This window comes from Amblyomma mixtum, chromosome 10 (genome assembly GCF_055824585.1).
Source record: "Amblyomma mixtum isolate Tamu chromosome 10, ASM5582458v1, whole genome shotgun sequence".
Lineage (NCBI taxonomy): Eukaryota > Metazoa > Arthropoda > Arachnida > Ixodida > Ixodidae > Amblyomma > Amblyomma mixtum.
The window spans coordinates 33,553,163-33,566,831 of record NC_143021.1 but is presented as its reverse complement, the minus strand read 5'-3'; the positions used below and the strand labels follow the sequence as shown (position 1 = coordinate 33,566,831).

General features: G+C 48.3%; 1 pseudogene; it reads left to right on the top strand.

The window, feature by feature from the left end:
- The first annotated feature begins 556 nt into the window (after window positions 1–556).
- On the top strand, window positions 557–2,556 carry LOC149325567 (uncharacterized; annotated as a pseudogene).
- The last annotated feature ends 11,113 nt before the right edge of the window (window positions 2,557–13,669 follow it).

Below are 13,669 nucleotides of genomic sequence, written 5' to 3'. Positions count from 1 at the left end.
TTTAATGCTTGCTGTTTCTCATCGAGTTCCATTTCATGTAAGATTAAATTTAGAACTAGAGGTACTGACAGGAATTTCACTGTAATAATTAAACCCATTATTATTCAACCCTGTTTGAAGGTAGGTAGGCATTTAGTATGGGTGCTTTGAAGTCAGAATGCTGAACGAGTCTTCAGTGAGTTTTTTTTTTTCAATCGAACGATGGTAACTGGAGTGGTCTGTTTTTTACTGGGTCACCCAGCCAATACTTCTCCCAAAGGACCAGCGAGCTTCTGTGTATATACGGCTCAATGACCGGAGCTGCTATTGCCCTTTCCGAGTTTGTCTGCGTTAACCGGCGCAAGGCCAGCGGCTCGTAGCTAACAAGCATTTGAAACCATACAACAATACGCAATCGTGCTGGGGCCGTGAGCAAATCCTTGTTAACGAGGTTTGCAGCAACTGTTTGAAAGCTCTGGCATAACAATGAGGCTGCATAGCACTCTGTCCACTCTGCTAACGGTTCCAAGGCGACTATCCAGAAGCTACGTCACCGCGGTAGCGCGCGTCGCTCGGCATGCTTGGCGTGGCGCAATCTGTCACGCTAGGGGGCGCGTCTGAGCGCGCGACGTGAGTAGACGTGTGTGTTTCGGCTCCGCCAGTTTTCGGCCGGGGCCGCGAACCAACTCATCCTACCCCGGAAAACTGGCGGATCCGGAACCTCGAGCGGAACAACTGGATACCATATTCGTCAAGGTGCGGCCATTTTCTCCAAATTTACGGCTGATTTTCGAGCGACCGCGTCGGCAGCGTCGTTGAGCCTAACGACAACGCCAACGCTCGGCCGGTTGGACTCGGCCCGCCGAGTAAAAAATGGACAACTCCGCGCTTCATTTACCCTGACGCGATGGCGTGGACCTCGGTCCCCACCGTCGGCGACCCAAATTTGACGGTTTCTCCCAAAATTCGGACCCAAAATTTGCTTCAAGCGGCTGCACGCCGCTGCCACGACAAAGCCCGGATGGCGGCGCTCGGCGCCGTGCGGCCGATCGGTCGGAAACATCAAAGCTCCCGCGACGCGCGCCACGGGAGGCAAGGACAAGGCGTTCACGAAGTGGAAGCCGCGTCAGATGCCCAAACCCGCTCCTGAAGACTACGTTGTAGTCATAAAGCCCAGAGAACACGTTTCCCTTCACGAGGCGCTCACGGAAACCGGCTACGGTACCGCTATTTCGGCGCACCTCGGGCCGGCACGGACAAGAGCCATCTCCGTTCTGCCCTCGCGAGACCAAAACATCATCATCGTGCATACCCCGGATATCGAGGCGGCTGACCGGCTCATCGGGGACTTTTGCAGTTAATACCGAGGAGGGATTGCTCAAGCTACAGGGTTACCTGACACAAGACGGCGGCAATACGTGCCACGGTGTGATCGTGGTCCGTAACACGGACACCACAGAAAGTCTTCAACAACGAGTGTGCTGGCGCACCGGCACTATCGTGGAAGTCCGGAAATTTGGAACATCCAACAAGGCACGCATCACCTTAGAGGGTAAAGAGAAGCCCCGGTACGTGCACTATAACAACATGGTCGTGTCTGTGAAAAATTATTACAAAACTATCCCAGCCTGCAGCCAGTGTGGGGCCGTTGGGCATCGCGCGGATGCATGTCGGAACCTGCAGCCGGACATGTGTGGACTCTGCGGACTCCAAGCTCCGCTAGTGGAGGGGGTGCGGACCCCTCACAACTGTGTACCTCGGTGTTCTGTGTGCGGTGCCGCCTATGGCACCAACTCGCGCGACTGTGTGGGAAAATTTCACACACCAAAAATGGCTGCCCAAATGGGCAAGAAAAAGAAATCGGCGCCCAAGAAGAAAAGCCGCCATCTTGGGCCTCCAACCTCCAACACCGAGAATTTGGCGCCACCTCCCGGAGGTGCTGGAAAACGATCGTCGACCTGGGCAGTCATCGTCAAAACCGGCCACCTGGTGAGTGGTTCTTGCGGGGCTGCTTCTTCCTCCCCCCTTCTCACTCCTCTCCCTGAGGCGCGCAGCGCCGAGCAAAATCAAATAGCAGCTCTCATGGCCAAAAACGAGATGCTGCTAAAGAAAATTAACGAATTGGAAACTAAAATGCACCAGCTACATTCTCCCCCTTGTCCTCCCGCGGCTGAGATGGAGAGTGAGCTCGTGGCGCCGAAGGCGCCAACAAGCGCTGAGACCGCATTGTAAGCCCATTTCGAGGCCCGCTTCGGGGCAATAGACGACCGATTCGCCGCCATAGAAAACCAAATCTCAATGGTGGTCAACGCCATCTCCAAATTGCAAGAGTCAATCCCCGCAAAGATCTCCCAACAAACTGCGCATTCCTCGCGCCCCTCGGACAGGCCCGGTGGTCCCTACAAGGACGTATCCGGACGCCTTCTCAAACCTCCGAGGTGCACCCCTGAGGTAGACGACGACGACAGCTGCTCGCCCTCCGGTGTGGAGGACGCTTCCTTCGCCGCGAGTGCTGGCTTCGGAGCAGCGCCACTGCAACCCGTCCTTAACCTAAATAACTATGGCGAGCAGCCCTAATATCAGGCGCTCCAGAAGAACCAATTCGGCCACCCCGTCCAAATTGTCCAGTGGAACTGTCGGAGCTTCTACTCTCGCGCAAAGCGGGCGGATCTCAGACTTTTCCTTTCAACCCTCGACTCGCTCCGGCGGTGGTTGCCCTCCAGGAGCCAGGGAGCGGCGCAACCCTTACAAATTACATCACCTTTCAGCAGGACCCCTCTTCGTGCATCTGTGTGCATAAAAATTATACAGCTAATCTAGTCGACTTGGAACTTCGCACTGAATACTCGTACGTGATGGTGACACTCCTTCCGCTCATGAAACGCGATGCACCACTCCACGTACTCAACATCTACTGTTCCCCCAGACTCAAAAATGTCACGTTCGCAGCACTCTTTAGCCGCGCTCTAAATGCTGCGGGCAGGAACCCCCTTGTAACTGTGGGCGATTTCAATGCCCACAGTACGCTTTGGGGTTACGTGCGTGAGGAGAAGCGAGGACGCAAACTAGCGGAACTTACGTCCGCGCTGGGCCTTACTCTCCACACCGACCCTGCATATGCAACGCGGATGGGTAACTCCGTGACCCGGGATACGTGTCCGGACCTTACCTTTACCAAGAACATTACACACGCAGAGTGGGCCAACACGGAGGAAACCCTCGGTAGTGACCACTGCCTTATCAATACCACCGTGAGGATTAAACCACTGGCAAGACCCCCTGCACAAGCCCGGCTCCCTGACTGGAATAAATTCCGACAAAGCTACGTCAATTCGGCTTCTATCCACGAACAAGGATACCGCGCATGGACACAAGGATTGGTTACACACCTTCGTTCGACGGACACTCTAATCCAACTCTCGGAGGCAACGCCGGAAGTGGACGACCACCTCCTGCACCTCTGGGAGGCGCGGCACAGCCTTGTGCGCAGATGGCGCCGCAGAAAACATAATAGAAAGGTTAAAATTCATATCGCCGAGCTGACTCAGTGAGCGGCAGAGTACGCGGCCCAACTCGCCGACTCGAACTGGGTGAACCGCTGTAACACGGCGGCCAGACAAATGTCTAGCCGGGGCACGTGGCGCCTCTTCCGCGCCCTGATTGACCCGACTCAAACTCGCGCCGAGACACAAAAACATCTCCAACGAGCTATTCATAGCTTCGACGGCAATACTTCAAAATTAGCGTGGAAAATTCGCGACCAGTATCTTTGCACTCAACAGGACCCCCGAGGGCCCGTGTACTCGTATGCAGGTTCAGAGAACGCGGAGCTGGATCAGCCGTTCCAGCTGCACGACCTGAAGGTGGCCCTGGCTAAAATGAAACGAGGAACGGCAGCGGGCCGGGACAAGATAACTGTGAAACTGCTTGCCAATTTTCCCGACTCCACCTACGAAACCCTCCTCGCTTTCATCAACTCAATCTGGCTTCGTGAGGCAACCCTCCCGATAGAATGGAAGACCTCCCTGGTAACTTTCATTCCGAAAGGCGGCAAAGCCATAAACACAGACAACCTCCGCCCCATCTCCCTCACGTCTTGTGCGGGAAAGCTGATGGAGACCATGGTGCGGGACAGGCTGTCTGGGTTTCTGGAAAACCAAAATGCATTCGCAGACACCATGTTCGGTTTCCGCCCGCATCGGTCTGCGCAGGACGTTGTGCTTCAACTCGATCTAGAAATACTGAACCCTGTCAGATACCCCTTCAACGATAAGGCAGTACTCGCCCTAGACTTGAAGAGTGCTTTCGACAACGTCACACATGAAATTATCCTGCAACATCTCTCCCAGACCAACTGTGGACATAACACCTCTCAGTATATCAAGCAATTTCTCTCGGATCGACAATCTCTCATCCGAATTCAAGACGAAGAACACGGCCCCTATCAAATGGGAACGAGAGGAACACCACACACAGGGCGCGGTCCTCTCGCCGTTACTTTTCAATTTGGCCATGATGAAACTCCCGGCTCAGCTAGCGCAGGTCGAAGGCGTCCAGTATGAGCTGTATGCTGACGACATAACCATCTGCGCTAAACATGGATCGGTTGGAGACATTGAAGCCAACCTGCAAAAAGCTTCGGAGATCGTAGACGCCTACGCCCGCCGCTGTGGCCTTCAAGGCTCCCCGTCGAAATCCGAATTTGTGCACATTCGCCCGTCGCCTAAGTGCACCACCAAAATTGAACTATCTCTGGCCAGTGGCCCGATCCCCGAACACGATGAGATTAGAGTACTTGGTCTCTTTATCCACAAATATCGACGGGTTCATACAACACTAGCCAAACTGCGCAAGGTGGGGAACCAGGTTGGCCGGATGGTCCGCCGGGTTTCCAACAAACGCGGGGGGTTGCGGCGCAAAGACGCCTTGCGGCTGGCGCATGCTTTCGTGACCAGCCGAGTACTCTACTCGACTCCTTACCTTCACTCGCGCAAGATTGACGAGAACGTCCTCGAGGTGATTCTCAGAAAGATGTACAAGCGTGCCCTCGATCTCCCCGTGAACACGTCTAACCAGCGCCTGATGGGCCTGGGAATGGTAAACACTTTCGCGGAGCTCCGGGAGGCACACTTGACCAATCAATACACAAGACTTTCAAAGACGCCGTCGGGACGCCGCCTATTAGCCCGGCTACACATCCACCACCTAACACTAACGGAAGAGCGCGAACGCATCCCCGAAGTTTGGAGATACGCCCTACACGTGCGTCCTCTTCCGGCCAAACTGACACGTGACGACCACAATGGCAGGCGCCTTGCGCGGACGGAGCCACTGACCCGCCACTATGGAAACAAACACGAAATCTTCTACGTGGACGCCTCCGGCCTTCACCATGGGGGGTGGTACACGGCCGCAGTCGTCCACCAAAACGTCGTGGTGAACGGCATAACGTTCCGAGCTCAAGACATAACATATGCGGAGGAGGTCGCCATTGCACTAGCCGCCGCAGACCAGGACTCGCGAGTCATCATTACCAACTCGAGAGGGGCCTGCAGAAATCTTCAACAGCGATACATTCCTTTCTTTGCGTATCGTATCCTTCAAAATAGCGACTACCTCGGGCCCCCGCGTCTCGAACGATCGTATGGGCTCCTGCTCACGTGGGCCTCAAAGGCAATGAAACGGCAGATGCCGCCGCCCGCGCGCTCACTCTCCGGGTAACGCCTTCAGACCCTTGCCAAACGGATCCTGAACCCAATCCGGCCGTCACTTTTCGGCAAACTACTGAATTAAACCAACCCGGCCATGCAATTTATCCTAAGCCCTATAGGGGCCTTACAAAGACGGAGGAACGCACACTACTCCGTCCTTACACGAAAACACTGCTGTGCCCGGCAGTTTTAAAGCACTTTGATCCTGCATGTACAGGAAAGTGTCCGTAGTGTGCGGAAAAGTCTTCGGACGTCTTCCACATGGTATGGGCATGTCAGTCAACCCCGAACCTCGCCCCAAAACCCAACCCCACCCGGGAGGACTGGGAGGCTGGGTTCATAGTAAATGAATGATGCGATAAGTGCCTCATCTCATGGGGGAAACCTCAACCGTGCAGTTCATTTCATTTCATTTATTTTACCCTCAGGGCTTTCGCATTACAGAGGGGGTGGGACAGTGAAGAAAACAATACATAGATCAAAAACAGGGCTATATATACGAACAATATTGAAAGATCCTAGAGACATAGGACGAAAACATTGAGAACAAAAGTACAGGAGTAAAAATAAATAAATAAAAGGATTACAAAAAAGAAACCTTATGTAGTCTATATATGAGTAAACAACATATCACAATTGGTCTGATTCTAACAGTGCGAGTAATTTGCTTTTAAAACGCGCAGTGTCTCTAACACAGGTGGCTGTGGGTGAAAGATTATTCCAGTCACGACATGTTTTAGAGAGGAATGAATTAGAGCAGGTCACTGTGCGGCAGTGTGGAACAGCTACTTTTTGATTGTGGTCTATGCGAGGCGAGATGAAAGATGGTGCCTTTACACAGATGGCTTTCAGGCAAGGATTGTGATAGTAAATTTTATGGAAGAGGCAAATGCGTGATAGCTTACGGCGAGTGGAGAGTAAGGGGAGTTTAAGATTACATTTATTTTTGTTACACTGGCAGTGCGATGGTAGTTTCCAACGATGAAACGGACGCTTCGATTCTGCACGGCCTCGAGTTCATTTGTTAATGTGATGGTGTCAGGATCCCAAATTGAACATGCGTACTCTAGTTTCGGACGAATGAGTGTAGTATATAATAGCATTTTCAATGAAGGTGGAGAGGATGAAAAATTCCTGCGGACGTACCCTAGCATGCGGTTAGCCTTTGAAGTAATGAACCTGATATGAGCTTTCCAAGAAAGGTTAGAACAAACATTAACGCCAAGATACTTGTAAGACGAGACTGGATTCAGCTGAGTGTCGTTAATAAAATAATCTGGGCTCGTTTGCTGGTTACGGGTTACGCGCATGCATTTGCATTTAGATATGTTTAATTCCATTTTCCACGATTGACACCAGTCATAAGTTTTATTTAAGTCTGTCTGTAGCTGAATAATATCATCAGTGTTATTAATTACTCTGTAAATTACGCAGTCCTCAGCAAACAAGCACATGTTAGATGAAATCTTTAAAGGTAAGTCATTGATGTATATTAGAAATAATAACGGGCCAAGAACCGACCCCTGGGGCACACCTGAATGTACTGGCACTGGTGATGAGTCGTGGTTATTGGCGATGACGAACTGAGTACGGTTACTAAGAAAGGCACGAATCCAATTGAGTACATTAGGGTCAATGTTAAGTTGGCTCAGTTTTAAAAGTAAAAGAGAATGACTGACTTTATCGAAGGCTTTTGAAAAATCTAAGAATAAGCAATCAGTAATGAGTCCAGAGTCTAAAGAAATATGCAAGTCGTTAGTGAAAATCATTAACTGCGTTTCACACGAGAAGAATTTGCGAAAACCTTCTGTTTCGGAGTAAAGAACTGGTTTGATTCTAGGAAATTAACAAGATGACTAAATATGATGTGCTCTAGAACTTTACATGGAACGGAAGTAAGTGAGATGGGACGATAATTACGTGGATCTTGCGTTTCCCCTGATTTGTGCACTGGGATTACTTTGCCGGTGAGCCAGTCATTAGGAAGGGTGTGATGGTTTAAAGACTGCGAAAAAATACAATGTAGAATAATGGAAGAATATTCTACGGTATTTTTCAAGAATTTAGTACTGAGGCCATCGATACCACAAGAGGATGACGTTTTAAGTTGGTTAATAATGCCACGAATTCCTTCTGAGGAGATGACGATCGGATCCATTGGTAGAAAGTGATATTCTATGAGCGAAGGTAGGACGGAAGTGTCGGTGGGGCTAGAGAAGGCTTTGATAAAAGTGCTATTGAGAAGCGATGCGCACAGGTGGTCAGGAACTGGATCCCCATCCGGGGTAAATAGTTGTATGGTGGTATTTCCTTTGCCTTTCACTGTGTTCCAAAACTGCTTCGGGTCATTGCTTAGCATAGCTGGAAGAGTCTGATTAAAGAAGGTAAATTTGGTTGATTTTAATGCCTTTGAATAAGCGACTGCAGCGGCTTTATACGCGGACCACCTGACAGCAGAGTGTGTGAAGCGAGCTGTCCTGAAAAGTCTTTTTTTCTTATTGGAAAGCCTATTAAGATACCTGTTGTAGCAAGGTGCAGCACTGTTGCTATATACCTTTTTGATTGGTATGTATTTATTTACGAGGTCAGAAACTTTAGATTTGAAGATCTCCCAGTTACGATGTACGCTACAGTCGAGATAAACACTCAAAAATTCATCTAAAAATAAAGACATATTGTTATTAATAGCCTGGAAGTCAGCCTTGCTGTAATCTCTGATGTATTTGAACTGCTTACGTGAGCGGGATAGGGGTAGAGAGAGGTTGAAGTTGATTATCATGTGATCGCTTAACCCAGGCAAATGAATGATAGAAGACACGATGTCTGGAGATGATGTGAGGATGAGATCAAGAAGGGATGAGGCAGTGGCAGTGACACTTGTGGGGAGCTCAATAAGTTGCGATAATCCGAAATCGGAACATATGTGAAGGAAGTGGTTAGAATTGGAACACGAAGAAAGAAAGACTGGACTATCATGATTCCACTCAATGTCTGGGAAGTTGAAATCTCCTAAAAGAAAAATGCTCACATCCGGAAAGCGGACAGAAATTGTATTGAGGCAGTCGTGTAAATCTTCACAGAAACTAATGGGGCTTGACGGTGGTCGATAGCAGACACCAATAACAATTTTCTTAAAACGGAAAGTTATACAGCACCACACAATTTCTAAACTAGTCACTACGGCAACACGAAAGCATTCAATTCGGTCGTTGACAGCAAGTAAAACACCACCACCTTGCCTTTCATATCTGTCACATCGAAATATGTTGTAATTTTTTTCACAAAAAAATAGTTCACTGTTGGACACGTTATCAGACAGCCATGTCTCTGTTAAGGCAATAATATCAGCGCTACAATCATTTATCAATGCACTCAAGTCATCTCTTTTGGGCAAAAGACTTCTTATGTTAGTAAAAACCACACTCAGACCAATGTTCTCAATGGCAGTACCACCACCCCTGGCGGGCCCCTACGTTCCAGTACCAGCTAGAGTTCGACCAGAGCGAAGGGAGCGCGGAGACTGAATGGGTTCACTGTTTAGAGCAGGTCCAATTTCAAACACTAGGTCAGTTTCCGCATTATATCCATAGCATTTGCCATTGGCAATTAGTTTGTTGTGCCTTAAATTGACTTTTAAATCAAACTCTTTCGCATAGTAAATTAGCCGCTTTCTCGCCTTACGTGTCGCCGCAGAAAAATCTTCGCTCATAGATACTTCCTTTTCCTTCAGCATCGATCGCTTTGAGTGCACCTGCACCTTGGTTTTATGCGCGGCGATTTTACTATCACGGGCCTGGTTTTGTTCTCGTCGAATCTACCGATTCTGTGCGCACGAGCAATGCAGTCACTCGTTAAAGAGAGTTCTAATGTTTCAGCAATTAGGTTAAGAACTTTTTCTTCACATTGCTCGTTAGTCTCGGTAGAGCTATCATCAAATCCATAAAAGATAAGGTTGTCACGCCGTGAGCGGTCCTCGCTATCATCTAAACGAGCACGCAAAGCATGTGTTTCCTTTTGCACAAGTTCAAGTGCTTTACGTGTATCGCAAGGATCCCGTTGCAAGTTTTCAAAACCAGTCGCTACGTTTTCTACAGCTTCGAGACGCTTTCTGATATCGGCAATATCGCGTGTTACCGCCTGTTGGTCTCGCTTCAACTCGGATAAGTCGATAGACATTGTAGCCTGGGCTGCTTCTATGCGAATGGACCTTTGACGTATGTCATCCAGGATTTTCGAAATTTCCGGGAGCGAAGCATTTCCAGGACCAGGGTTACTTTCTATATCACCACATATCAACAAAAGAAGAACGCTGAAGGGTTGCAGCACTGCTTCTGGGCGTGGAAGCACAACTAAACACCGGTCATCAGATTTAAAACATTCATAAGGAAGTTGACTGACCTGCACAAGGAACAGAGGCCAGCGTGAGGCTATTGCTGTTGCGGTGCTTCCACGCCCACTGACAACGATGCTCGGGTTGCTCGGTTTTGTTGCCGACGTCAGCGCCGCACTTGTCGTTGTCGATGTTCCTCCGGATGCCTTGTTTGCAGCGAAGTCTCCCAGCGCCACCACTTGATTCAAGCAGACGACGCAACTTGGCAACGAAGAGTTGAAGGCTAGCGCGTCAGGATTGTTGGGAAACAGATCCAAGGACGGGTCTGCGACGACGCTCCCGCAGGCCGGAGCCGATGAAGGACCATACCGGCAGGGGTCCAAGAAAGCGCCGAGAAACTGCACAAGGAACAGAGGCCAGCGTGAGGCCATTGCTGCTGCGGTGCTTCCACGCCCACTGACAACGATGGAAGGGGGGATGAGGGCGTGAAAAATGATAGAAAGAAAGAAGGAAAGAAAGAAAGAAAAAAGAAAGAAGGAAGGAAAGAGAGAAACAAATAAAGAAAAAGGAAAGAAAGAAGGGAGGAAAGAAAGAGAGAAATAAATAAAGAAAGGAAGAAAGAACGAAGGAAAGGAAGGAAGGAAGGGAGGAACGAAGGAAGGAAGGAAGAGAGAAAGAAAGAAAGAAAGAAAGAAAGGAGGAAAGAAAGAAAGAAAGAAAGGAAGGAAGAAGGAAAGAAAGTAAGAAAGAAAGAAAGAAAGAAAGAAAGAAAGAAGGAAAGAAAGTAAGAAAGAAAGAAAAAAAACAAAGGAAGAAAGAAAGAAAGAAAGAAAGAAAGAAAGCAAGAAGGAAAGAAAGAAAGAAAGAAAGAAAGAAAGAAAGAAAGAAAGAAAGAAAGAAAGAAAGAAAGAAAGAAAGAAAGAAAGAAAGAAAGAAAGAAAGAAAGAAAGAAAGAAAGAAAGAAAGAAAGAAAGAAAGAAAGGTGTCGTAGTGGAAGGCTCCGAAATTATTTCGATGTCCTGGGGGCATTTAAACGCGCTTGCACCGCACAGCAAACGGGTGTCTTTTGCCTCCGTCGAAACGCGGCTGCTGCGGCCGGGTTCTAACCCGGGTACTCCGTAACGCGGGCAGAATCCGTGTCTATCTTTTGTGCTTGAAACCCACCTCTGCTAGCCAATAAGACCGGATACCAACCTCCGATGCGGCTTGTACTAACGATGACCGTGGGCGGGCGGATCGTCCCTCTGGAGTTTTAAGTGCAGCTTTGATAGAATCCTCCGAACCTCGACATTCGGCGTGATCGTCTAGCATAATTGAGTGCCAATCTTAAAGGGCCATAGCAAGAGCTTATGTGGACACGTATCCCCGTGGAGGTATGAGTGGCGCGGCGCTGCTATTGCGCAATACCAAGGAGAAAACTGCCTGGTTGTAGTAAGCGTCGTCAGCAAGAACAAAACGACTCTCGGCGCAAGCTTAGCAGCTTGCTTGCCAGCATAGCGAGCGTTACTTTGACTGTGGGGTAAAGACATATCTCAGTCGCATAACTGAGAGATAATTGGGGTGGGAATAGTCTACATTGCTGGAAGCGCGCTCTTGACCCGACCTTTCGTCCGGCGCCTCCGGGACACTTTTCACTTGAAGAATGCAGTTTGCAGCAGAGTAGAAAGCAAGACTGTCATTACAAAGCTTAAGGAACCCTTTTAAGAAATTGTGCCTATAATTTACTCTCACCATCGCATTCCATCATACTGCGAGATTCAAATTTCTTTGTTCACATTGGCAACGGTCGTTGCAACAAAAACCAAGAACAGAAACTGAAAAACTATAACCCTCGGCCCGCATTTGTATCTAATGCATACGCACCTGACCAAAAGCGAAACGAGCGCATGTATGTTGATATGCACTGGAAGCACCTCGTAAAACAGTTAAATAAACGCAGCGAAAACAGAGATGAACTAGCGCCAATGACGCGCATTCAGGCAAACAAAAACTTAGTGTTGCCCTCCTTCGACTAGGAACTCCAGCTGTTTCACTAGATTGTGCACAAGAACTTAGTCGATTATTGAAAACATTGTTGGTAACATAAAAAAGGCTCTTGATTTGGTCATATTGTGTGCTGTATGCTAATTTCCAACAAAAACGGAATTAAGAAGAGACTAGCAAAAGCTTTACTCACCACAGTCCTGCTTTCTACGGTTCTACATTGCGAAGTCCTGCATGCGGGCAACCATAGCTGGTCATTTTCTTTCTTCTTTGCATTAAAATGGCTCAAAGAGAAAAAGAAAAACATTCCTCTCTCTCACGGCCCGTCCCGATCTGAGCGCCGGAAGTGCCACTATCCGCCTCGGGCACCGCGTTGTCCGCGGCTTGCGTCGCCATGCTTACTTTGCCAGAGTGGAAGCTTGGGCGAGTTGGTGATGGTTCACTTGCCACATAGCGGTAAAAAGACACGGCCACAAGGGAGACACACAGGACGGGCGCAAACTTACAACTGAAGTTTATTGCATGAAACCAGGCAATATAACAGAGAAGAGGAGATAAGCGTTATCGTCAAACAGGATATACGGATTAACAGACATGAAAAGCATTTCCTTGTCAGAAAGAAACACTGAGGCAGCACTGACGCACATATCTTCCTTTTGTGAATGTGTATTGAATGCCTCCATGATTTCCCTGGTAAGCTGATCTTTGTGGCAATCAATGACAACAGAGCTTTCGATATCCGGATAACAGCCAGGACACTTGTTTGTTTAGCGCCCGTCCTGTGTGTTTCCCTTGTGTCCGTGTCTTTTTAGCGCTATGTGGCAAGTGATGCTTACTTTGTTCGAGAGCGTTGCATGCCGAATTCTCTAGGATGAAAGGCATGGCGCTAAAGACGTATGGAGGATAAAGTACTCTCTAGACTGAACTAGTAACTTTCAGAGCGATCAACTGTGCAAATATAGAGGAGACTGTATACAATAAATTGAGGGTTTCGAGAACTTTTTCGAAGAAACCATGGGGTCGCCCATCTCTAGTGCCGACAGGGATGTAGAGAAGAAAAGAGCCCCTTTTGGCATCATTTTCAGTTTTAAAGCAAAGAAGTTGCTAAGAAAACGTTTCAGATTTGAAAAGGGAGGTGTGATACTAAAGTGCAAAAATCTAAACTTTGATATGACTCAGTTTTTCAAAACAGATTTTCAACTTTTCATAAAATGATGGTATTAAGAATATTCGCCCGTGTTTCAGGCACGGGAAGCAAAGAAGGAGCAAGCTAGGCATGAGACCACTTTAAATGAAACGCATTTACTGGAGCATTCTTACGAATAAGAAAGAGAAAAACAAATGATCTGCCATTAGCGGCGACAGACTATCAGTCATTTTGCAGACTGGAAGGCAGGAACTGCAGGTCTTTGTCATGTTTTATTCATGCATAGAACACAAATTTAAGATAATAAGCCCTGTCACTGACGCCAGTGCTAAGCTTTATAATTAGACATCTATGCTTCTGACCTCAGGCAAACAAGCTAATTGGCCATATGAAACAAAAGAGAAAGACAATTGAAGAGCCCGTGCTGCGAAGGGTAAACAAATCTGATCTGAAAAGAAATGTTCCACGGGGAACAAATTCTTAAAAAAAAACAACGGCATTGACAATCAATTACCTTCA